The 24950-nt window shown below is 43.7% G+C and overlaps 1 protein-coding gene across 4 annotated transcripts in view; it reads left to right on the forward strand.

The window, feature by feature from the left end:
* Positions 1 to 24950, forward strand: part of LOC112107452 (leucine-rich repeat and fibronectin type III domain-containing protein 1-like protein) — a 204699-nt gene that overhangs the window by 135077 nt on the left and 44672 nt on the right. Inside the window, exon 2 of one of the 4 annotated variants that reach the window (XM_026659677.1) lies at positions 576 to 659. The exons of the other annotated variants lie outside the window; for them this stretch is intronic. The gene's annotated coding sequence lies outside the window, so the exon portion shown is untranslated. The remainder of the gene's footprint in view (positions 1 to 575; positions 660 to 24950) is intronic. 4 annotated transcript variants of the gene reach the window in all.

Genomic DNA, 24950 nt, shown 5'->3' on the forward strand with positions numbered 1-24950 from the left:
TAAGACTGAAAGACGAGACACTAAGACCAAAGTTTGCCTTAGGAGGGATGATGCAGGAAAAGAAGTAGATTAGCATTCCTACATTTTGAGATGAGTTAATAAAAGGGCTTCTCCTCTATTTGGGTTGTCAGCCTGGTTTGAATACAGGTCCGTCAGCACAGACTGTAGCACTTTCAGTAAAAGAGGGACTCTTATTTGGTAGCAGTAGAAGGCTGCTTCCTCTAGTGGACCAGACAACAGAGGGGAATGTCGCACCTATGCTGCCAGTGTGTTACATTTACTGTAACCTTGCTTGCATTCCCTCAATAGTACAAAGTATGTCGCTCTGCATGTACCTTCTTTGAAATGGATGCTGCATTAAATCCACACCCACTGGGTAGGCGCAGGGTTAGACAGCATTGCCAATCCCAGGGCTTTTCCTGCTTTAATTAACTATTTAAATTGTTTCAGAAGTGGGGGCAGACTGTCTCGTGGGAAGAAATTTGGTGTTGGAAGGCTGAGATATCTCCTGGCATTGTGGATCCAGGAGTTTTTCATAGTGTGTGCAACACTGAAACTGATTTTTATTTGTTCAGGCTTTTTCTACTAGTAAACTGAGATGCAGGGCAGCATCAAACAGTGGAATTTGAGAGCTGACAGCAGGCCTGAGCCACGGTGAGGTAAGGAGATGACAGAGGTAGATCAAACCTACAACTAAAAACCAGCTGTATTTGAATGGAGCCTGTCAGTGTGTGTGCCACAATCTCTGTTGTGTATGCTCTACAGAGAGGAATTCTGAATTCTATTAACAATGGCTCAATATCCCACTGTACATCTTGCTATTAGATATCGCTCTGCCTTTTATATTCATCTTTTTCTAGTGATCCCAATAGAAATAGAAGGTGATTTAAACAAATAGTCTCAATTTAATTCTCAATATTCAAGGGTTGCTTTAAAAAAATGACACCTGTAAGAATTGTTAGAATAAGCTGGGGAATAGACTCCATAGTCTAAACATCTAGGCTTATTTTTTTTAAATTTAATCCACAATAATGTTTACATTTCTTGATGGCCACACATGTTCATGCAGGACCTTCTGTGCTGCTGTGAAGGGTACACAAGATAGGTGAGACCTTATTCTCCGAGTATTGTGTATTTCACTGGTGATGTTGCTAAACAAGAAATGAACAGAGCCATATTGACATGCAATCCATGATTCTAACTATGGTGTTGCCATACTAAGAAGACTTCATAACTGGTAAATAGTCTCCTGAGCCCTCTTAATTCTACAAAACAGCAGAAAGCACAACTTCCAGTTCATCTAGGAAGTTGCCCCTTGATTTAGGAAAATGGATTGTGGGGAAGGGCAGCAAAGCCGATCTACATCATCAACTTTCATCCAATAAGGCATTTTCCTGTGTGTTTAATTCAAGAGAGTGAAGGAAGCATTTTAAAGATATGTTCTTGCATCAGATTTGATGTGATAAGACTGTTATGTCTGGCAATTTTTCCATATTGTGATCATTTATAAAGGAACATAAAATGTAGGTTCGTACAGATTTACTTGGAAGCATGCTAGACAGGTAACACTTCGTCTAATTTCCCTCATGCCCCAACCCTATGACATAGTCAACTTTTCCCGTCTGTCAAAGTCTCTCTGAATGTAGCGTCCTTTCACCATTCTCTCATTAATTTTCTCCTTGTAGAATTGTGACTTGGCTGCTAGCTGGAAAATTAACTTTCCTGGGAGTTGCTAGCACACATTGGCTGGGTTTCCTAACTTGGTTTCTGACTGATCATTTAGATACTTGTATGCTTCCTAAACATTATCTCTCTCTTAATTTTCTGATATTTTTTTCTGGCTTTGCTAATTCCCCTTTTGTAATCACCAGCAATGCTGGAATTGAATGCGCTTATGACAGATCCTATCATTGTGGGAGCATGTCATATCAAATAAAAGTGCATCTACAAGAATCAATTTAGCTTTAGAGAGTAAATCAATTTGTATCATTTCCTTATTTTGCACATATTACATGCAAATGTCTACATTACGGAAACAGCATGGTTGAGATTTTAAAAGCATGTACGTGAGGCAATCCAGAGGTCTGGTTCCTGCAGCAACCATAATTCAGCCATTTTGTGCTTATGTAGTATTTTTCTCACTTCATATGGTATTAACTTTAATGCCCCCTCCCTCTCTGGCAGCATGAAATCCATAATTTCCTTGCTTTTGTATACAAAAAATTATATGTTGTTTTTTAAAAAGTGAGCTATAATGGGGAAAGATGCCATTGCGTATTATATGTCTGTATGTGCATAGTTAGAAACACTCAGTGTTGAATGTGACTTCTTATTATAAATGACATTTCTATTTCAAACGTTGCAGTATCTGGCATTGTGTGCTTCAGAGGTCGCAGCACACTACAGAGTGCACAAAATTGGAAGTCAGAGGCACTAAGGCACTGCAGAAAGACTGCTAAGTCTGCGAGACTCTTTCTGTGCCATCTTAAAAATAGGACAGGCCTTCCACCCTCATGACAGGACCACACATGGGAATATTACTGGTTAGATACTACTGTGATAGGAGCGATAGGAAAAACTGAGAGGGAGAACATCAGGCCTAGAATTATGCTGTTTTAAAAATGGGTAATTAATATACAAATACCTATGAAGCAGTTTTTTCACTGATTGTTGGCACCTGAACCAAGCCCACTCACTTCCACAGTAATCAACAAAATACATGATTAGAGTAATTTTTAAAAAATTACAGCAGTTTATTCTTTTTTGCTTTCCTATAATTAACTTGCAATTTTTCAGGGGTGAATAACATAGGTTCTTAGCATTTTGGGTACGTTTAAATGTCAGATTTCAAGAGCACACTGAAGGAAATCCAGAGGGGAAAAATGCTATCTGAATAATTGATTTGTTTTTGCAAAACTTTGGAAGCTATGGCAGGAGTTACAGTTAGCTCAGACTTTCAATCTCAAGTCTGATTTTCCCTCCTTCCATGGGTTTAAATCAAAGGGGAAACACTGCACAGATGCAGAAATGGCAGAATATAGAAGATGCAGATATTTTCTAACATAATCTATTACTTTTATGGTTATGAAAAACAGAGTAATGTTTAGCTATCATAATATAGGGTAGGATTTGCCATTCAAAACAATAGCATTCTGAAGATACAGTTCTTAAAAAGGATACAGGTGAGCTGGTAATGTGGCTCAGAGATTTAGATAGCAGCGAGTTTTAAGATCTTAATGAAAGAGAGTTGCTTTGAGAAGTTAGTTTTGCTTGGCTGAGCCTTGGTGGATCAATTGCTTTATAGACAGAATTTGGTTTTCTTTGCTGAAGTTGACCGACATGTTGCTAACAGCAGATGTTGCTATGGGCACCGTCAAACAAAAGTCAATACCTGGCAGTCAGGAGTGAGTATCAAAGGAGGAATATGAGAAAAAGTTAGATAAATTAAAAATCCAAATTGAGAAGGATTCTGACTCACTTGTAGGCTGTGGACTTTATAACACAATAAAAATAATACATAATAATAAGACTTTGTACTTAACATAGCATCTTCTTGCTAAAGATCTCAGAGCCTCTTCCTAGAAAACTCGAAAGCTTGTCTCTCTCACCAACAGAAGTTGGTCCAATACAAGATATTTCCTTATCCACCTTGTCTCTCCAATATCCTGGCGCCAACATGGTTACAACAACACTGCATTGTCCAAGATATGACTCTCTGTCATATCCGATGATGATGTCACCACATCACTTGTGTTCCCATGTAGCTGTATAGTCCAATCTGTGAGGAGCAAGCTCATGAACAGATGTCACACACAAGCGTGCAGGCTCTGACTGGAATCCCAGTGCTCACCTATGCCTGTCACTTCACTACTCATCCATTGCCACAGGACTTTCTTTCTATGATACGTGAATGCCTGTGCGCTGTTTTTTAAATGACAAGACCATTGCATGGAGGCAATATCATTCTATCAGCTGCGGAAGTAAAACACCAGTGCAGGAAGGGTCATGACGACTGGGACCTGGATTAGCTGCAGTGGATAATCATTGATGCCTTTGTGTTTTGTCAAGCCTTACGTACTCCATGCAACATTTCCCCTTACCATGGGTGTTCCTCCATGGTTACCTCATTCTGGTTTAGCCTGCCAGTTGAAGAAGGTGTCCCGGTTTGTGTGTGTACTGCCGCGTATGGGCAGCTACTTGGAGTCACAGATGAGTGCTGGGTCTGAAGTGAGGACCAGTGAAAGAGAACCACCCAAGAGTGTGAGTGCTCTGACTTTCGGAGGTATTACCTCTCCTTCTACATCCTGTATACCCCACTTGTCCAAGGTAATGCCTGTGCAAAAGGCAAACACAAGGGCTATGCACCACTTACCTATTTCATGCTTAGTGAGTTATGATTCAGTCCTGCAAAGTGCTGTGCACCCTCATCTCATACTGGGCCTTAGATTCAGGAATAGCACCCTGGTCTCCTGGCCCAACACCAGTAGATTTCACTACCTTCCACACCACCTGATTTTAGAATTGCTCCTCAGCCTTGGCCTTTTCCTGGTCTTCAAGACTGTTACTCCAAGAAGCTCATCCACACCCACATTTGGTATCAAAGAATATATTTTCCTGCTACAGTTCTGGCCCCTCACTTAAATAAAACCTCATCTTGTCAGCGGACCTCAGAGAAGCCATGTACTGTAATTTATGAATATCAAATTTTTAATTGAACCATCAAAGTCAAATAGAGTATCTTCTCTTCCTGACTTTGGATACCTTCGTTTCTTTTGCTTGCATAATATAAAGCAGCCAACCTGGGACTGGAGTCCTGCTGACATTGTAGCTTTAGAAATGGGTTAGTAAAAACCTACAAGTTTGATGCTTTCTGCTTTGATGGTATCTTTGAAGTCTTTGAAGAAGTGTAGCACACATTCCAGTGTCTCATTCCAGTGCAGAACTCAGACAGCTCCAATTCAAAACCTCCCCACTTTCCCCGTATTAGCCTGGTCATTAAATCGTTTATTTATTTTTAAAGTCACTGAAGCAATTTTGCATTGTTTGTCTGCTAAGTAGACCAGCTAAGCCTGTGTGTGGGATTAGCTCTGTCCTTCAGTCCCTGCTGAGAATAGGAAGTCCTGGGCAAGAATCATTCTCTCTCTTATGTCTTTGGGAATACTTTTGAGTTCAGGAAGATGAAAGAATTTGCGGTGCTAGCTAACAAAACACAGCCAGGTAAAGAATAAACAGCCCTCAATGTGAGCTTCATAGACTCTAGTATCCGAGATTTCAGCACTATAGCAAAATGTTCCCCCCCCTCAAAGGTAAAGTAGCTAATTGTAATTCATGCTATATCCTAAGCAAGAAAAGACTGCCTGCTGTCCCAAATATTGCTGAATTAGATGTTAAGGGTATATGAGTCAGAATATTTCCCACTCTTTACTGAGCTGCATCTATCCAATTTACGTCACTTAGGTGTCAAGGATGTGTTTGCACAGCCACTTGCCCAACTTATGCACATGTTTCTCAGGATGAAACAGTTCAAAAGTATCCTCCCCAATGTTAGATTGAAAGGGCCAAATCCCATCTTGACACACACCTTTTGCTGCCTCATTGAGATCAGTGGACTTGCTGAATCAATGGACCATGCAGAATTTGGCTCAGTCTGTGCAATTTACTGCACAGGAGTTTTGCATTTCAGCAATAATGTTTCATTCTCTAGGCCAGGGGTGGCCAATCTGTGGCTCCGGAGCCACATGTGGCTCTTCAGAAGTTCCTATGTGGCTCCTTGTATTGGCACCAACTCTGGGGCTGGAGCTACAGGCGCCAACTTTCCAATGTGCCGGGGGGGTGCTCACTGTTCAACCCCTGGCTCTGCCACAGGCCCTGCCCCCACTCCACCCCTTCCCGCCCTTCCCCTGAGCCTGCTGTGCCCTCGCTCCTCCGCCCTCCCCTCCCAAGCCTCCTGCATGCCACGAAACAGCTGATCGGGAGGTGCGGGGAGGGAGGGGGAGGCGCTGATTGGCGGGGCTGCCGGTGGGTGGGAGGCGCTGGGAGGGGGGAGCTCATGGTAGGCTGCTGACGTATTACTGTGGCTCTTTGGCAATGTACATTGGTAAATTCTGGCTCCTTCTCAGGCTCAGGTTGGCCACCCCTGCTCTAGGCGGAGAGATGGAGGGTGACCAGATGACCATTACAATGTTAACATGTCTAGTAGCAGACTGCTTGAGGAAAGCTAACAGTAAGATATATATTTTACTTATACTTGAACAATTGTATACCAGAAATCTGCATGCTCTAGGGATGTAGTAGTCTAGGCAGGGCCACTGGCCTCTATGAAGGAAGAAGACAGTAGTCTGAAAATCAGAGATCAGCATCATTTCCTCTAAAAGGAAGATAAAGTTCTTACAGTAGTGTATTTACCTCAGATTCACTGTAAATATCCCAGAATTTCTTCTGTGGAAAGTTATTTTTGTGGAATTCGTGATACAGACAAATGTAAAGGAATTCAAATGCAAATGTTTAAATCCTCAACGCAGCAAGCTTATTTAAAAAAATAAAATACAAAAATAACCAAAAACAAATCCCAAAACAGTTGGAAGTGAAATAGGGCTGAAAGATTGTTTTGTATTTTCAGTTAGGGTCTAGACATGGATTATCTGATTGCCATAGAAATAAGTTTTTATAGGTACTACTGAACTACTAGAGACAGACATGTGCAGTCCTTTACACCTGTGCCATGAGGGTATCAAAGATAATGAAACCAAAATGGTAGCATCTTGAGAATCAGGGCTAGATTCTGCCTTCAGACAGAGTCTGCCCATTAACTTCAGTGGGAGTTGGGTCTACTTCGGTCTCCCAGGGCAGAATGTGGCCCTTAGCTAAGACTCTGGAAGGGCATATGATTGGGATTGTAGCCAAGCTTGATTATGCTTATTCTGTTGTTAATAATGCTTTGCTTTATAAATTGTTTTCCCAGAGTAGGTGGAGAAGAACCTCCCGTCTGAACAAAGTTGGCGTTAAAAGCTTGTTTGTTTTTTCTTAAGCAAAGTTTATTTTTTTAATGTCCTCTGGGAGAGATTCGGCAGTGAGCATTGCCTCCCTTTCAAGTGTTTTGCATTTATTCCAGGTTTCAGTAGGTTTCTCCAGAAGTACAGTATCTTGAAATATTGAGGAGAGACAGGGTAGAGTAAACTGACTCAAAGTCCAGGAAGTCATTGTCAGAGGGAGAAGTTGATAACAGACAATTGGAAATTTTATACACTGTGTGCTATCTTGTCATAGCATCTGCAAATCTACTCCCACAGTTTATAGTGGCAGATATGAGAATTATTTAAACATCATTGAAACCTGACAAACATGATTAAATTAGATGTATATCCTTCATCTGATTAGTGCTCTGGCCAGAGGTTGACTATAGGCAGTAAATACTAACATTTTTAGGCAGAAATTCCAAAAGAAAATTTGAGGCTCACTACAATTCTGATAATTTTCCTTTATTTCCTGTTTGTAAAACATATTAATAAACGTGATCCAATTATCATCATCTTTCAACGCAAAATACAAGCACAGGATCCACTGAAGAAAATTGATCAGAATGACTTGTCACCACAATCTTAATGACTTTGTTTTGATAAGGGAGCAACATTTCCACAGAATGTGTTCATTGAGTAACTTAAAGGGAGGCCTGCAAGAAAAAACTGCAGTAAGTGGTGGTGGTGACTCAGTAGGAGGCAGATCCTACTTCCATTGACATCAGCAGGTTGGGAGGGGGGGCTGTGCAGGTGAAGGCATGAGACTCTCTTTCTGGAGAGACATATGAAACCCAGGTCCTGACTGCGTGTGGTCATTAAAGTTCCAAATGAACTCTCGGTAAGAGTTGAGCTATTAGTTCCCAGTGCCCTGTCCAGCTCAGAGTTATTTACTTATTCTCCTGAATTGCTGTATAGAGTTGTTCGTCTCATGGGTGATTGTATTTTGGACTGTACACTCTGTGGGGCAGGGACTTTATCTTCATTTGTTTTGGTAAAGGGTTGGGCACACTGTGGGCACATTACAGTCGAAATAATAGCAAGAATAATTATTTCAGTTATGAAGAAGGTATTTTCTGTGCAAACAAAAATAAGTGTGTGTGTGTATGGGGGAGAGAGAGAGAGGGAGAAAATGAACACATAAGTTAAGGCCAAATTCAGCTTGGTATAAATAAGTGCAACTACACTTAGGTTAATGGTGGTAAACCAATGTTGAGGTTCTGCTGCAATGTATACATTTGTTTTGTTGCAACATGTTCTGGAATTCTTTGGGAAGAATGCATATATAACTGTAACATATTATTGTAATATGTGGCTTTTATTATTTAATATTGTAAGGGACGTTTCCTAAAATTAGCTGACTTGCAAGAAAATATTTATGTTCTTGGCTATTATAAGTAATTGTACCACTTGGGCTTAGTTAATAAGACTTGAGGTGCAGGAGAGGTAATAATTCACCTTTCCCCCTCTCCTCCACCCCCCCCCCCAGCACCAAACTGTGAAGGGTTTAATCTAGATGTAAAGCAGTGAACATTGTGGGGTTGCAGTTCATTTTATATAAAATTGCCACTTCTGTTCTAAAGGGAATTACAGTTTTACATATTGATATAGTATTTTTCATAATGCATGTTAGCTGATAGTTTAATTTCACATAATTGACTGCAACATATTTTATAAACAGTGTCTCCATGACCTAACAGTCAACTTGGCCTTCATGAAGGAAAGTAAAACACCCTAATAAATTATAGGAAACATGAATGACTGACCGGGTGAGGCAGAACTGTAAAAGGTGTGGTGGTGATATATTATTTTTGTACATCCAAATTCAGTATTCTGAGATGTTTAACAATTGTAGGCACATTAACTTTATGGCAAATATTAAATGTCCATATCAGAAAGGAGTCATACACAAGGGAAAGTTATGACCCTTGACTCACCTTATAGCCCTGTATACATAGAGAAAGCTGTTTTATAGCACTTTAAATTAGTGAGATTATAGCACCACTAAACACTTCTCATAAAGTTTTATCCAGACCTTGCTCATAAGATGGTTTCAGTTTAAGCAACAATAAGTTCCAGTTTGCAGAGTAGTGAGGAGTCATTTAATTAAATATTTTCACAGTCTTGTAAAATATAATGTAACCAAACTACTTCAACACCCCCCCCCAACACGCCCCTTCCCCCCCTCAAAAAAACCCCACTCCTATCCCCACAACTCCTGGACCCTGCAGAGGGGAACACCTGGGTCTTGACTCCACACAGAGGGAACTGGGTTTTTTACTGGCTTCCCACAACGGCCCTTCCCCAACAAGTATCCCAGGAGGAGGTTGTGGCCAGAGGGAGTTCCTGGTGCCCTGTCTTCAGTGGAGGCATAGCACCAGGGACTTTGGGGAACTGCCTGGCATGGATCCTTCAGGTTCGGGAATGGGGCCAGTAGTCTGTTCTGTGGGGAGAGAAATCCTGCCTCACCGAGAGGGTAGGAGCTCCATCAGAGTACCTTTGCAGAAGAAGGTGGGGCTCTTCTGGGGGGGATCCTCACTGAGCTAAGAGCAGGAGAGGGACTCTGCTGAGGGACCCTAGCTGAGGGGGAAGGTGGCCCACGTTATTAATTTTTATTTCAACTGAGTTGTGGAAAAATGTCTGGACTTTTTTTCCAGTATTGTTTCATTCCCAGTGTAACCCTTCTGTCTGGTGGAGTTGGAAGCAAAAAGGGGCAAGTTCAATATCTTGGGGTTTCTCTTAACAATACAAAACGGAACTGGCTTGAGCCCAAACCCAGTAGTCTGGGGAAACTTTACACCACGCTTGGGCACCTCTAAGAGGCAGTACTTCCCCATGTGCAAGTAGTGAGTCGGTGTATAACACAAGAGAACCTTCATTAAAAGGGAAAGGGAACCAAAGCATTAGTTTGGGAAAACACCACACCCACATTCAAAAGATTGCGACCATAAGCAAACGCAGCCCCACTATGTGTTCAGCAGTGTTCTTTGCCTCAGTTTCACACCTTGCAGTGTGAAAGTCTGACAAACAAATGTCCCTTTAACACATTGCTCCCCTCTCCCTCCGCTGCACCCCATTCACAGTTGGCTGTCCTTGGTTAGCAGAGACCCAGAGTTCAGAGGTGGGTTCACCTCCCATCCCTGAGGAGGCATCAAGCAATGTCTCTGCTGCTGTTTCTGCAACTGGCTCACAGCTGCCACTGTATTTCTGCCACCACTGGCAGCCACTGCTTGCTGCTCCCAGGACATCACATTCTGAAATTCTGCCACTTAACCCAGCTCTTAGTGATTTCCGCTGTCACCAATTTCAGCAGGTAGTGGGGAACTTTACAGCAAGTGTAATTTCTGTATTTGTTGTCAGCGCTGTCATTAAACACTGGAGAGGAACAGGTCAAATGGTGTCTAGGTCTGTTTAAACAACATCCACACCACCTAATAGGAACACCTGACCCCACCCACACTCATCTTCACCGAGATTTGGCATCCCTACTCCCAGTTTAGCACGTGAGATTATATTTAGGGTGACCCCTCAATCAGGGCATGCCAAGCACAGTTCTGCTGCCCTGTACTCACACAATAAGGATAACAACATTTCATTACCCCTGCATTCAAATTTAAATTTTTTATTGAAGTTAAATGTTTAAAATTAAATGTATACAAGTTAAGAGGGAAGGTACTGTACATCTGGGATCCAGTTTGAGTTATGAGGGATTACAGGTTTCGGTTACAAGGATGAAGAGATACATACATATCACATAACCAGCATAGACCCAGGTTGGGGTGCGGGAGTTTTTAGAGCGTCAGTGGATAAGTGGGCTCGGGTACGCCACGCATGGAATGTATTAAGAGTCCAAGTCAGTATCGGTGTAGCGAATAAGTACATGGGTGGGGTGCGTCCCTTGGTTCGTCAAGGAAGGAAGTGGGTTATTTCCCTGATCTGCGGTCTCGATTACTCAATGTGGTATTGACGGTGTCCTGTGATGTATTCCATATAAATGTCTCTGGACCACCTGATGGTGTCGGACACCATGAGCTGTCTCATGAGCCGAGTAATTTGTAACCCAAAACCAGCCAAAATGGTTCATTTTGGCAAAGCAGCTTCATCATGATACACACCTAGGCAGAGTAGGTGTGTCTATGCGAACACAGTCTGCTCCTGAAATGTTTCCCCCCAGTGTGGCACTAGATGTCAGGGGAGAGCTCATTGAGACCTTGCTAACATTTGTTAGTGTATTTAGGTCAAGCTGTAATAAGGCTTATGAGACGTTGGCGGAAACTAATTTGAGTGACCATAAGAAACTGGAAATCAGCTTGGAATTTAGCCCAGGTTTGTGTGAATCTGTAACACTAGAAAGATCACTTTTCAATGGCAGCCTAGAAACGTGCCGCAGAATCGCCAGCCCCAAGTATAACAATCTGTGTTGGGTTCTGCTTCTTTCCCTTCTGGTTTTTTTGAGTCTTTGGGGACACATTTTCAAGCTTTTCTCTGCAACTATAAGAATGAAAAACAGGCTTTTTAAAAAATAGGAAAACTAAGATCTCGTCATTACGTGACTCCAAGAACTAGAACTTTAAGAGAAACACCAAATATTATGAGAATTAAAATAAAATAATGAGAGTTAACAATGCTGCTTCTGGTACTGGTCACAATAATAGTTAAGAAAATAATATAATAAACTGTCATATGGGCAAAATCTGTTTTCTTTCTTGAACTTTGTGTTGACTGGAAAATAAAATGAATCATGTTAGAATTACACGTAAACTAAGGATTAAAGTTGATTGGTTGTTTCAAAACAACAACAACAAAGCAGCTTTAGAGCTTTGTTTTATCTGATGGAATGTTGTTGTTTTTTAAAATCTACATTTGTGCTTTTCACCTTCTTAAACCCATACAATTTCCAGAAACTATTTTTCACGCTAGGAATAATTTGAACAACAGATTCTGTTACTGCCGTGGGAGCTGTGAAGCTGAGGTATTTTTAACAGTGCTATTTCCTTCACTGTGCTATTACTGTTTTATTCATTTCAGCAAATTACACAATCAATGTCCAAAAAGTACATTCTTCTAAAGTTCACTTTCCTTTCATTTAGGGCTGTGATGCAAAAAAGAATATTATTCTATCAGATTTATATCTCCCCAACAGTTTTTTACTGTCAAATGGCGAATGTTCAGATTTGGTTGGTCTCACATCAGTTTTACTTCTTTACAAGTATTAATTTATGGGAAATGTTTCACTGCCTCTTCTATCTATCATGCTTTCCTAGATACTGTTGAGTGCCAATCAGCATGAATTATTTGAGAAAGACTCTGATTCTGCCATCCTATGCTTAATCATATATCTATCTGGGGATGGGGAGGTCTCTTTCTCTCTCATACTTTATGCTCCTCCCTCTCTCACTGTCTTCATATTCATTTTTCAGTTTTTGCAGGGATTCTACTGAAAAAAGGAGGCTCTGTCACCAGGCCCTGTAAAGGTATGTCTACCCTGCACACTGAGTCCAGGCTCTGACTCAGGTTCCATACTCACATAAATCAGTCTGATGCAGGTCAGCTAGCATGCAGGACTTGGTCCTAGGACCCTGCCAACGGTGCGTAGTCAGAGCCCATGTCCCACTGTGACTCGAGTAGGGTGACCAGGTGTCCGGTTTTCAACTGGAACACCCGGTCGAAAAGGGACCCTGGCGGCTCCCGTCAGCACTGTCGACTGGGCCGTTAAAAGTCCGGTCAAAGGTGCTGCCGAGCTACAGCAGGCTAGTCCCTACCTGTTCTGGCACCGTGCTGTGACCCAGAAGCGGCCAGCAGGTCTGGCTTCTAGGCAGGGGGGCCACAGGGCTCCATGTGCTTCCCCCGTCCTGAGCACAGGCTCCACAACCCATTGCCCAGTTTCCAGCCAATGGGAGCTGAGGGGCGGTGCCTGCAGGTGAGAGCAGCGCGCAGAGCCTCCTGCGCGCCTCTGCCTAGGAGCCAGACCCGCTGCTGGCCATTTTCAGGGCGCAGTGCAGTCTGTGGTGCCGGGACAGGCAGGAAGCCTGCCTTAGCCCCCCTCTGCGCCGCTGACTGGGAGCCACTGCAGGTAAGCCTGCGCCCCAACCCCGAGCCCCAGCCCTGAGCCCCCCCCAAACCAGGAGCCCCCTACTGCACCCCAAATCCTTCATCCCTGGCCCCAGCCCAGAGCCCATACCCCTCCCAGACCCCACCCCCTGCCCCAGCCCAGAGCCCCCTCCCATACCCTGAACTCCTCATCCCCGGCCCCACCCCAGAGCCCTCACGCCCTCCTGCACGCCACCCCTCTGCTTCAATCCGCAGCCCCTTCCGCACTCTGAATCCCTCGGCCCGAGCCTGGAGCCCCCTCCTGCACCCCAAACCCCTTATCCCCGGCCCCAGCCCAGAGCCCACATCCCAACCCCCTGCCTCAATCCGCAGCACTCTCCCACACTCTGAATCTCTCGGCCCCACCCCACAGCCTGGAGCCCCCTCCTGCCCCCAAATACCTCATTCTCAGCCCCCACCCCAGAGCCTGCACCCTCAGCCGCCCCCAACCTCCTGCCCCAGCCCAGTGAAAGTGAGTGAGGGTGCAGGAGAGTGAGCCACCAAGGGAGGGGGAATTTAGTGAGCAGGGGGAGGGGCCTCGGGGTGGGGCTAGGGTGTTCGGTTTTGTGCAATTAGAAAGTTCAACCCTAGACTCGGGTCCAAGCCCTTCATTTTGCTGTGTGGATGCAGCTCAAGCCATAGACCTGAGTCAGAAGGTCTGCATAGTGCAGTATGAACACATTAGCATGATTGTGAGACCCAGGTCCAGCAATTGTAAACCCAGGTTTCCAGTGCAGTGTGGATGCTCACATGTGGTTCCCATAGACTTGGGTTTACAGTGCAGTGTATGCTAAAAAGTCACACTTGGGCTCATGCTAATTTTCTCTAGCCCCAGGGGTTTCAATGAGGGTGCCTTACTCCAGTTCCCAGGAATTGCATTCCAGGCACTGATAGTTTCTGCATCTTCACTGAGTCAAACTGGTTTGGTCTCTCACTGATGGTAGTTTTGGTCACCTCTGAGGTAGCCTGAACTCATAGGAGCAAAGAGATTGACATACTTAATCAGACTTGCTGATACGATATCATGTCACCAAGAGTGACCAGTTACAGGTTCTTCATAGGAAGGTGCAAGAAGCCCCGCACAGGCAGTTGTTATAGGATAACCAGGACAGTTGTGGATTAACCATAATCAGGACCTTGCATGTGATCCAGGAGCAAACAGGGAGCCAATGGAGTGGATACAGCTTTGGTATGATTTACTTATGGCTTCCAGGCCCCACACAGGAGGTGGGCTGCTGTTGTACTAGCTAGAATTTTTGATTGTCCCTGGCAGATATAGGTAGGTGGATTATAGTTGCTAGGTGCTCATCTGAGAGCTAGGAACTACTGAAGACCCTGTGTTGCTTTTCAGAAACACCAAAACATTCCCATTGCAGGAACATCTTGATGTTTCTGAAACAAAATATTACAGACTTTCAGTTCCACAAAAACAGCCATGTTTTTTTTATTTTTGTTCCAATTTGGGATGAAAAGTTTTCCAAGAACTCAACATTTTTCAAAGAACTGGAAGTCCATTTCCTTGCCAGCTCTTGCCAGCTCTAGCCATATCTCCTCCAAGATGCAACCAAGGTAGCATTCGGGGTACTAATTTATGTTCCTTGCAGTTAAAAATATTTGTAAAGCACTGTTCTTCTTGTGAAATGGCTCAGAGAAAAACTATCTATGCTTGCACTTTTAAAGTATTGAAAAAGGAAGTGCATTTTCAGTCCTTTATACCTCCTGCATTAAAACCTCCATGTCAAGAGATAAAAACATTCCTCAAAAATCAATACAGCCAGCCCCTGAAACCACAGTAACCAGATTTGCCAGTAGGTTCGTTCTCCTCCTGATCTGATTAGGAGAATTCCCATAGGAATAAACTTATTCTGACCCCAACAAGGAAACCACACAGAATGTTCTGAGTTTGCATAAAAGAAACTCATTACTAACCCGATAGACTTTTATTGGGTCTTCTACCTTGGCAAATCAATTTAAACTCTCCTCAGCGATCTGATTTCAGTTTTCTAATAGCTCTGATAGTGGAATCTCAAGGCTCTCCCCATTGGCAGAACAGATAACCAAACTGTTCTGCTATGTGTCTGCAATGACTAATGGCTATGCTGCCCAATCCAGCGTACCAAGAGAGTCTCTAGGAAACACAAGTGCAGTGTTCAATTTAAAGTTATTCCTTTTGCATGGCTGCTCTTAGGATAGATTGTTCTGCTGCAATTTGTCTTGAAGGTTCTCCTTTCACTTAGGTCAGTGTAAATCAGCTGTAACATCACTGGATCTACACCTACATCAGCAAGAGGAGATTGGATCCTCGGTGTTTTTAGGAATCTTTTGGCAAACGATGATTTAGGGAGAGATTTTACTGCATAGGAGTCAATGGAAAGAAGCTCACCAACTCCCATGTGGCTGTTTAACTTTTAGGGGACACAAGCGCCTCACAGGCCTGTTTTGTTTTAATTAGCGGTAGCTCAGAGCTTCAAAACTGGGATCAAGGTTTGGGTCTAAAGCCCAAACCCCACCACCAAGTTCTGCTATATTTGGATAAGAGGTTCAAGCCCAGGCCCATCTTTTTTTTAAGTCAGGAGCTCTACAGAGATTAAATTTCATTTTGGTACATCACTGGTTGTCATTGTTGATCTAGCAAATACATGCTAAATAGTTGTTCATGGCTGTATGGAATTTGGCAGAGAGATCCTGTGAGAGGGATGCCTGATAAACCACATTAATGCTCTTGAAGGTATTTACTGAAGCCTAGAATCTGCCTGGCCCTTATTCAGCAAGATGGAGGGGGCGGAGAAGGGAAAGGGCAGCCCACAAAGGGACAAGTAGAATTGCAGCTGCTGTGCTTTGGAGAGTGCAGGACTGCTTCCTCCCAACTGCCGTGGAAGGACTTCGCACTCCTAAGGGGTGGTAAGGAGACAGGGCCAGAATTCTGTCCCACAATGCACTGGCCAAATGAGGGCAGAAGAATAAGCTGTATCCACAAAGGACTGTGATAGTTGGTTCAGTTGTAAGAAGCATTCTTTTCCTTGAGGCAGGATGATTCCCTGTGCACCCCTGTGACGGGTTGGATCACAGAAACCCCCTGGGAGCTGCCACCTGATGTGCCAAGACTACCTCTGCTCCTGTTTTCCCTGCCAGCTCAGGACTCCAGCCCCCTGTCTTGCTGAGCCAGACACTCCCGTCTGCTCCAACAAAGACCCAGGATCTGAATTACTTGCCCCAAAGCTGCAGGTTTACCTGAAAACAGCTCACAGAAGTGTGCTTGTCTTTAGCACTCAGATGCCCAACTCCCATTGGGGTCTAAACCCAAATAAATCCGTTTTACCCTGTATAAAGCTTATGCAGGGTAAACTCATAAATTGTTCGCCCTCTATAACACTGATAGAGAGAGATGCACAGTTGTTTGCTCCCCCAGGTATTAATACATACTCTGAGTTAATTAATAAGTAAAAAGTGATTTTATTAAATACAGAAAGTAGGATTTAAGTGGTTCCAAGTAGTAACAGACAGAACAAAGTAAGTCACCAAGCAAAATAAAATAAAATGCGCAAATCTATGTCTAATCAGACTGAATACAGATAAGATCCTCACCAGTTCCAGAATGCTCCCTTTTACAGACTAATCTCCTTTTAGCCTGGGTCCAGCAATCATTCACACCCTCTGTAGTTACTGTCCTTTGTTCCAGGTTCCTTCAAGTATCCTGGGGGGTGGAGAGGCTCCTTCTTTAGCCAGCTGAAGACCAAATGGAGGGGTCTCTCTTGGGTTTAAATAGACTTTCTCTTGTGGGTGGAGACCCCCCCTCCTCATTCCTATGCAAATCCAGTTCTGAGATGGAGTTCTAGAGTCACCTGGGCAAGTCACATGTCCATGCATGACTCAGTCTTTACAGACAGAAGCCATTGTCCACATGGTATCTTGTATGTCTCCAGGAAGACTTCTTATGTGGATTGGAGCATTCCAAGATGCATTGTTCCCCAAGTGCTTCCTGATCAGGTACTTAACCTTGCGAATTCCTTCCTAAAGAAGCTGACCAAATGCCTCATAAAGCTTACTTTGAAATCAAGCAAGTATACAGACAATATTCTTAACCTCAAGTACAATGTGATATATGTGTACAAATACGATGAATAGATATAGTAGACCATAACCTTTACAGAGATATGTTACATGGCACAGGCAGCACAAAACATATTCCACTTATGTCATATTCCCATAGCGCCTTATGGGAGGTACTGTCACAACCCCGAAGTAGACAGCTGTGCATCATCCTTTACTGTCAGATGACCCCATATAACTCAGTCTAGTCCTAAGGAGATAGGAGACACACATTTGCTCTGAAGCCCAGTTTGGCAATAGCAGCATAGGGTTAAAGAGAGCAATCTGAGTGGGATTATTTTGACAGATTAACTCAGGTTGCTCTCTCCATATTGGGCTCCAGATACCTTAATATATTAATGCTTGTAATAAGCCTGGAGATTTTGGGGTGGAAGTGCTACAGAAATGCAAATAATTCTTTTTTGTTGTTATTATTTATTGAAACCCAACATAAGTCAAATAGCCTCTACGGAAATTCAGGCCTTTGTTTTCCATTGCTGTGAGCACTCATAAGAGATTTAATAGAAAGCACTATAGCATTTTGATGTTTATGATCATTTGTTGTAAAGAATTGCAGGTGAAAAGGAGTCTCATGCTGTCTGGAGATGGTAGAACATTGCCTTTAACTTGTTAAATAGAACATTTACCGAGGAAGCCTGAGGGCTTTGGTTCTATTCCCTCCTTCACATCTTCTGTGTTCATTCATTTCATTATGAGCACGTACAATATGTCAGTTTAATAAGGTGCTTTGTGTGTGTGTATACAGTGTGACACTAGGGGCTTGATTTTGTAAGGTGCTCAGTGCCCTGAGTTTTGTAGGTTGTACAGAACTACTGCTACAATCCTGATGAAATCAAACAAGTAGATTAGGTAATAGACTTTATTAAACCACAATAGTGGGTGTATAAAGTGCAGGGACTTGGTTGTGAATGAGTTTTGCATTGCTACAATTTATAATAGATTTTATAGTTTAAAAAATCCTCCTAATTGCTAATATTTGGCTAAGTCTGTGTGCGTAGACAGACAGTGAACCTAAGAATATCATGTATCACTGTGCTTACTTAGAAGTAGACTTACCTCCAGACAGTCCAGCACTGGGAGCTGCTCTGCCTCTAGATAAAATGTCAAACTAAAGCCCCATCTCTCTGTCTCATTATGTGGATATTGTGAAATTTCAGGCCATTTTTTAAAATGTAAGAGAGACTCTGACACTCAACATTTTCTCTTACTTAACAAAACCACAGATTAATTGGTTTTAATTCAGTCTTGTTGGTGGCAAATGAGCACAAAAGTAACTACAATGGCCACATTGACTCACCTGCTAATTGTTAATTTAAGGCATAATCCTGCAAACTTCTACATAAACTGTAATGGGAGTTTTGCTTGCTCAGACACTTGAGTACTATGACCCATATAAGTAAATGGGGACATGCACGCATTATAAGATCTGAATGCTGTCAGTGTGATTACAGATATTCATGATGGGATGGACCAGTGGCTGTGTAGCACCATTGTAGAGATATCATAATGGTTTCCTGGTATCAGCAAAGAGAAAGCTGGACTGGTTGACTAAGCTATATAATGTACCTGTCGTTATGGTATGAGTGTGTCATAGTCTATGGATTACTTTTCACTTTAGGCTTCAGGGATCACATAGCTTTTTCACAGCTGGCAAGTCTAGATGTCTTTTAAACAACTCACGTCACCAGTCGCCTTTCTTGCTGTGTTTTGATTTTGCTTTCTGTCATTAAAATAGTATTGAGGGTCTGATTGAAGCTGACAAAAGCTAGGAAATCCCAGGACTGCTTTCTGTCCTTCACTCCCGTAAATATTATTAAATCTCATTCCATTTTTCAAATCTAGTAAGCCCAGCCTTCTACATTTATCTCCTCACCAGTACTGTTGCTGGACTCAATGAGCTTGCAGAGGTGGACACCATACAGATTTAAAATATGAGAAAAGGCTGTCAAGGAAGGGGCCTGATCCAAAGACCATTGAAATCAGTACAAAGACTCCCATTAAATTCAATAGGCTTTGGATCAGGCCCAAAGTTAGAGAATATGTCCAGTCTACTAAATTTTGTGGAGAAAGAAACCTGCCAAATAATTAGTAAGAAGTAGCATTTATTCCAGAATAGGTTAACACAAACTAATTTTAAAACTTTTTTGTTATAGTGGGGAAAAAATCCATCAGAAACCACCAAAAACTTATTTTGGTCATGCTCTTTAGTCTTGATGGAGCTTTATAACATTAACTAATTTAAGGCTTCAGATGTTGCTATTGTTCAGATCAGGTCTCGTTGGGGAGAAATTTTGTTGCAGCTGAAAAGAATGAATTTATGCTGAATTTTTGTTCCTGCTAGTAACCCTTGACATACAGAGGCTTTTTCCTTTATAAGCACCCATCAGCTAACCATCAGATGTACAGTAAATGCTTTAACATGTCAGTTGTGATTGTAAGGCGTTAGAACACAGCATAGGTGAGTTGTTACTTCTCTGAAACCTGCAGTCCCTGAACACACTTATAAATAGCGTTGAAGACTGCTTTGTCTCCTTCTACCCTGGTTATTATAATGTATCTTTGGAACCAGTCCAAGTACAGCTTTAGCCTGAGGTTAAAACCATTTGAATTACTGTCCTCAACAAAAGTTTAACAATTCCAGAGGTCTCACACAGAGAGAGTAGAATAGGACAGACATAAAAATCTGTTCGCTTCATAGTCTTGTTACTGAGAATTATCTAAAAGGTTATAAGTGCTCAATTCTTGATCAGATTCAATTTACATGGCTTTAGTCACAGTCTGTGATTTTTGTTTTTCTGGAATCTGTACACCAAACCTAGGCCATACTCCTAAAATTGTTCAAGGGCATGTTTATACAAATCTGCTACTGCACGCTGCCCCGTGGAATTCTGAATCTAAGCTTTGGTGATACAACTGAGTCTATAATTAAGTCTGAAACGTTCCCAAAAATAGAGCATGGCCCACATGAATGGCATAAAGGGAGGGGGGTAAAGCAGAGAGAATGCAGATATGATTCACACACGAGAACGTGGTGTGTTCGGAACCTGATTGAGGAGCAAACAGGCAAATATGGGAGTTTCAGAGTGTATAGCTAAGGATCTTGTGCTTGAAGATAGTGAGATTGGGTCAGTTTGTTATTGTTCTGTTTGTTCTATGCAGATGGGTTGTGCACTTGGGGTAAGACAGGTTTGTTTTTGTCTCAGGCCATGTGGCTGTGACCATTGGGCCTTTGATCAGCCCTGCTCTTTGAAGTCTGAGTGTTTAATTGCTCTCTTAGTGAGAGAGTGGAACTAAGCATCCAAGCTCAGGATGAAAGTCAGTTGTGTGGCAAACTTGCGAGCAGCAAACAGGAGCGTTTTGAGAGGGAGCGTAAGAGACTTTCTTTCTAGGTACAATGCTGTGTTCAGCCTCATGATGGCCAGTGATGGAACCGTATTTATGACCTGAAATGGATGTGCCATGTTTTCTTTCCTGCCTGAAGCCAGAAAGGACCATTGGAATGAAAAGTGTTTCATCATCATCATGTGATATGGCTATATCATCTGGGTTTTTCCCAAATGCAGAAGAGAAATATTTAATGAATACTGCCTTTTCTGCATTATTAATGACAATTCTACCATTTCCATCCATCCTGGATAGCACTGACTCTGAAAAAAACATGTGGTTCTTGGTGAATAATCAGCTGAGCATGTGCTCCCAGTGTGATGCTGTAGCTAATGCAATCATTGGATGTATAAACAGTAGGAACAGGGAGATTAATATTTTTATTTGGTCCTGGTGCAACTGCTACTAGGTTACTGTGTCCTTGTAACTCTCCCTCACTCACCCCGGAGGAGGGAGGTCACTGAAGGGCTGGTGGTAGCCCGCCTCCAAGCTCATCTCAGTTTAACTGGGGCCTGGGATTGCGGGTGCTGCACCCCACGAACAACAGTCTTAAGGGGCTGTTTATAGCCTTGGCGGGGCTCAAGCAGCCAGCAAACACTACAGTCTCAAAGGTAGGCTGGGGCCTGGGCTTACAGGGCTCAGGCAGCCAGCAAACAACAGTCTTAAGGGGCTGGGGCCACTCCTTTTCAGAGCGAGAGCCCCTTGCAGAGGAACGAGGGTCAGCCACCTGGGGGGGGGGCAGGGGGACGCGAGCCCTCCCTACTCCACCGTGTCCCAGCCCAGGGCCCTGGCAAGGGCAGAATCAGCTGCCCCGGGGTCGGCGGGGATCCAGCCGCAATACGCCGACGCTGGTGCTCTGGACTTCGCAGCCAGCCCTATGGTGGCTGCCCCTGGGCCACTTCCTGCTTCCCCTGGGGTGGGTACCTCTGACGTCCAGTCGTTGTCCGGTTCCTCCAGGTAAGCGGCGGCAGGCACTCCAGGCCAGTTGTCGTCCGCATCTGGGGCGTGGGCCGAGCCAGGCGGGGAATCCATTCCGTGCTGCTCCGGAACCAGCGGGACGTCCTTCCCCTCTGCAGGCTTCCCCGTGAATGGGCTGCGGGTCTGGTCTTTTATACTGCCGGCCACGCCCCTGTCCTTCCGGTGAGGGGGGTGGGGTGGCCTAGGCTCTGCCCTCCAAGGGGCGTGTAATACTCCCTCACTCACCCCAGAGGAGAGAGGCCTGTCTGCCTCACTATAGTCCTGTTCTTGTGTCCGCATTTCAGGAAGGATGTTGATAAATTGGAGAGTGTTTAGAGAAGAGTCATGAGAATGACTAAAGGATTGGAAAATATGCCTGATAGTGATAGAATACAGGAGCTCAGTCAGTTTAGCTTATCCAAGAGAAGGTTAAGGGGTGACTTGATCACAGTCTGTAAATACCTACATGGGTACTTTTGATAATGAGCTCTTCAGTCTAGCAGACAAAGGTATAACAAAATGCAATGGCTGGAAGTTAGAACTAGACAAACTCAGACTACAAATAAGGCACTCTTTTTAACAATGGGGGTTGTTAACCACAGGAACAACATACTAAGCTTTGTGGTGGATTCTCCAGCAATAGAAATTTTTAAATCACGATTAGCTGGGTTTTTTTTTAAAGCTATGCTCTAGTTCAAACAGCAATTAATTCAAGGAAGTCCCTCAGGGAACTGATGGACTCCCTCAGGTAACTGATGGGCACGATCCCCTGGGAGAATAACCTGAGGGGGAAAGGAAGCCAGGAGAGCTGGCTGTATTTTAAAGAATCCTTATTGAGGTTGCAGGAACAAACCATCCCGATGTGTAGAAAGAATAGTAAATATGGCAGGCTTGGTTTAACAATAAAATCCTTGCTGATCTTAAACACAAAAAAGAAGCTTACAAGAAGTGGAAGATTGGACAAATGACCAGGGAGGAGTATAAAAATATTGCTCAGACATGCAGGAATGAAATCAGGAAGGCCAAATCACACTTGGAGTTGTAGCTAGCAAGAGATGTTAAGAGTAACAAGAAGGGTTTCTTCAGGTATGTTAGCAACAAGAAGAAAGTCAAGGAAAGTGTGGGACCCTTACTGAATGAGGGAGGCAACCTAGTGACTGAGGATGTGGAAAAAGCTAATGTACTCAATGCTTTTTTTGCCTCTGTCTTCACGAACAAGGTCAGCTCCCAGACTACTGCACTGGGCAGCACAGCATGGGAGGAGATGGCCAGCCCTCTGTGGAGAAAGAAGTGGTTCGGGACTATTTAGAAAAGCTGGACGAGCACAAGTCCATGGGGCCAGATGCACTGCATCCGAGGGTGCTAAAGGAGTTGGCGGATGTGATTGCAGAGCCGTTGGCCATTATCTTTGAAAACTCATGGTGATCGGGGGAGGTCCCAGATGACTGGAAAAAGGCTAATGTAGTGCCCATCTTTAAAAAAGGGAAGAAGGAGCATCTGGGGAACTACAGGCCAGTCAGCCTCACCTCAGTCCTTGGAAAAATCATGGAGCAGGTCCTCAAGGAATCAATTCTGAAGCACTTCGAGGAGAGGAAAGGAAAGTGATCAGGAAGAGTCAGCATGGATTCACCAAGGGCAAGTCATGCCTGACTAACCTAATGGCCTTCTATGATGAGATAACTGGGTCTGTGGATGAGGGGAAAGCAGTGGATGTGTTATTCCTTGACTTTAGCAAAGCTTTTGATACGGTCTCCCACAGTATTCTTGCCGGTAAGTTAAAGAAGTATGGACTATAAGGTGGATAGAAAGCTGGCTAGATTGTCGGGCTCAACAGGTAGTGAACAATGGCTCCATGTCTAATTGACAGCCGGTATCAAGCAGAGTGCCCCAAGGGTAGGTCCTGGGGCCGGTTTTGTTCAATATCTTCATTAATGATCTGGAAGATGGCGTGGACTGCACCCTCAGCAAGTTTACAGATGACACTAAACTGGGAGGAGTGGTAGATATGCTGTCGGGTAGAGATAGGATACAGAGGGACCTAGACAAATTAGAGGATTGGGCCAAAAGAAATCTGATGAGGTTCAGCAAGGACAAGTTCAGAGTCCTGCACTTAGGATGGAAGAATCCCATGCACTGCTACAGACTAGGGACCGAGTGGCTAGGCAGCAGTTCTGCAGAAAAGGACCTAGGGGTTACAGTGGACGAGAAGCTGGATATGAGTCAACAGTGTGCCCTTGTTGCCAAGAAGGCTAACGGCATTTTGGGCTGTATAAGTAGGGGCATTGCTAGCAGATCAAGGGACGTGATCATTCCCCTCTATTCGACATTGGTGAGGCCTCATCTGGAGTACTGTGTCCAGTTTTGGGCCCCATACTACAAGGAGGATGTGGAAAAATTGGAAAGAGTCCAGCAGAGGGCAACAAAAATGATTAGGGGGCTGGAGCACGAGACTTATGAGGAGAGACTGAGGGAACTGAGATTGTTTAGTCTGCAGAAGAGAAGAATGAGGGGGGATTTGATAGCTGCTTTAAACTACCTGAAAGGGGGTTCCAAAGAGGATGGATCTAGACTGTTCTCAATGGTACCACATAATCGAACAAGGAGTAATGGTCTCAAGTTGCAGTGGGGGAGGTTTAGGTTGGATATTAGGAAAAACTTTTTCACTAGGAGGGTGGTGAAGCACTGGAATGGGTTACCTAGGGAGGTGATGGAATCTCCTTCCTTAGAGGTTTTTAAGGTCAGGCTTGACAAAGCCCTGGCTGGGATGATTTAGTTGGGGATTGGCCCTGCTTTGAGCAGGGGGTTGGACTAGATGACCTCGTGAGGTCCCTTCCAACCCTGATAGTCTATGATTAAGTCCTATGGCCTATGTTGTACAGGACAGACTTGATGGTCACAATGGTCCCTTCTGTTCTTGTAATGTATGAGTCTGTTAATCAAACCACTGAAGCATTTAATGTCTCCTTGGTAATTGTCTGAATTTCCTTCAGCACTGAGTGTGTTTTTGAGTTTAGGAGCTGGGGAGGAGAGTCTGTTTGTGGTACTGGCACAGTGTTTCTAAATGATACCTGAGGAGGGGTGCTGCCAATGTATCTGTCAAATAACTAAGTGAGGCAAGGGAAAGGCCAGCTCCAGGGCTTCATGCTGCTGTTTGTTTCTCTGCTCTTGCTTCTCTTCTAATATCTGTTCTCATTCTCCTTCTTCAAGCTGCAGCTCAGAAAGCTTGACAGAAGCTGGGAATGGGCAACAGGGGATGGATCACTTGATGATTACCTGTTCTGTTCATTCCCTCTGGCCACTGTCGGAAGACAGGATACTGGGTAGATGGGCCTTTGGTCTGAGCCAATATGGCTGTTCTTACGACATCTTCCATGCAGAGTTATGTAGCCGTTTGGG

The sequence above is a fragment of the Terrapene carolina genome, unplaced genomic scaffold (assembly GCF_002925995.2).
Source record: "Terrapene carolina triunguis isolate 2854851 unplaced genomic scaffold, T_m_triunguis-2.0 Scaffold649, whole genome shotgun sequence".
Taxonomy (NCBI): Eukaryota; Metazoa; Chordata; order Testudines; family Emydidae; genus Terrapene; species Terrapene triunguis.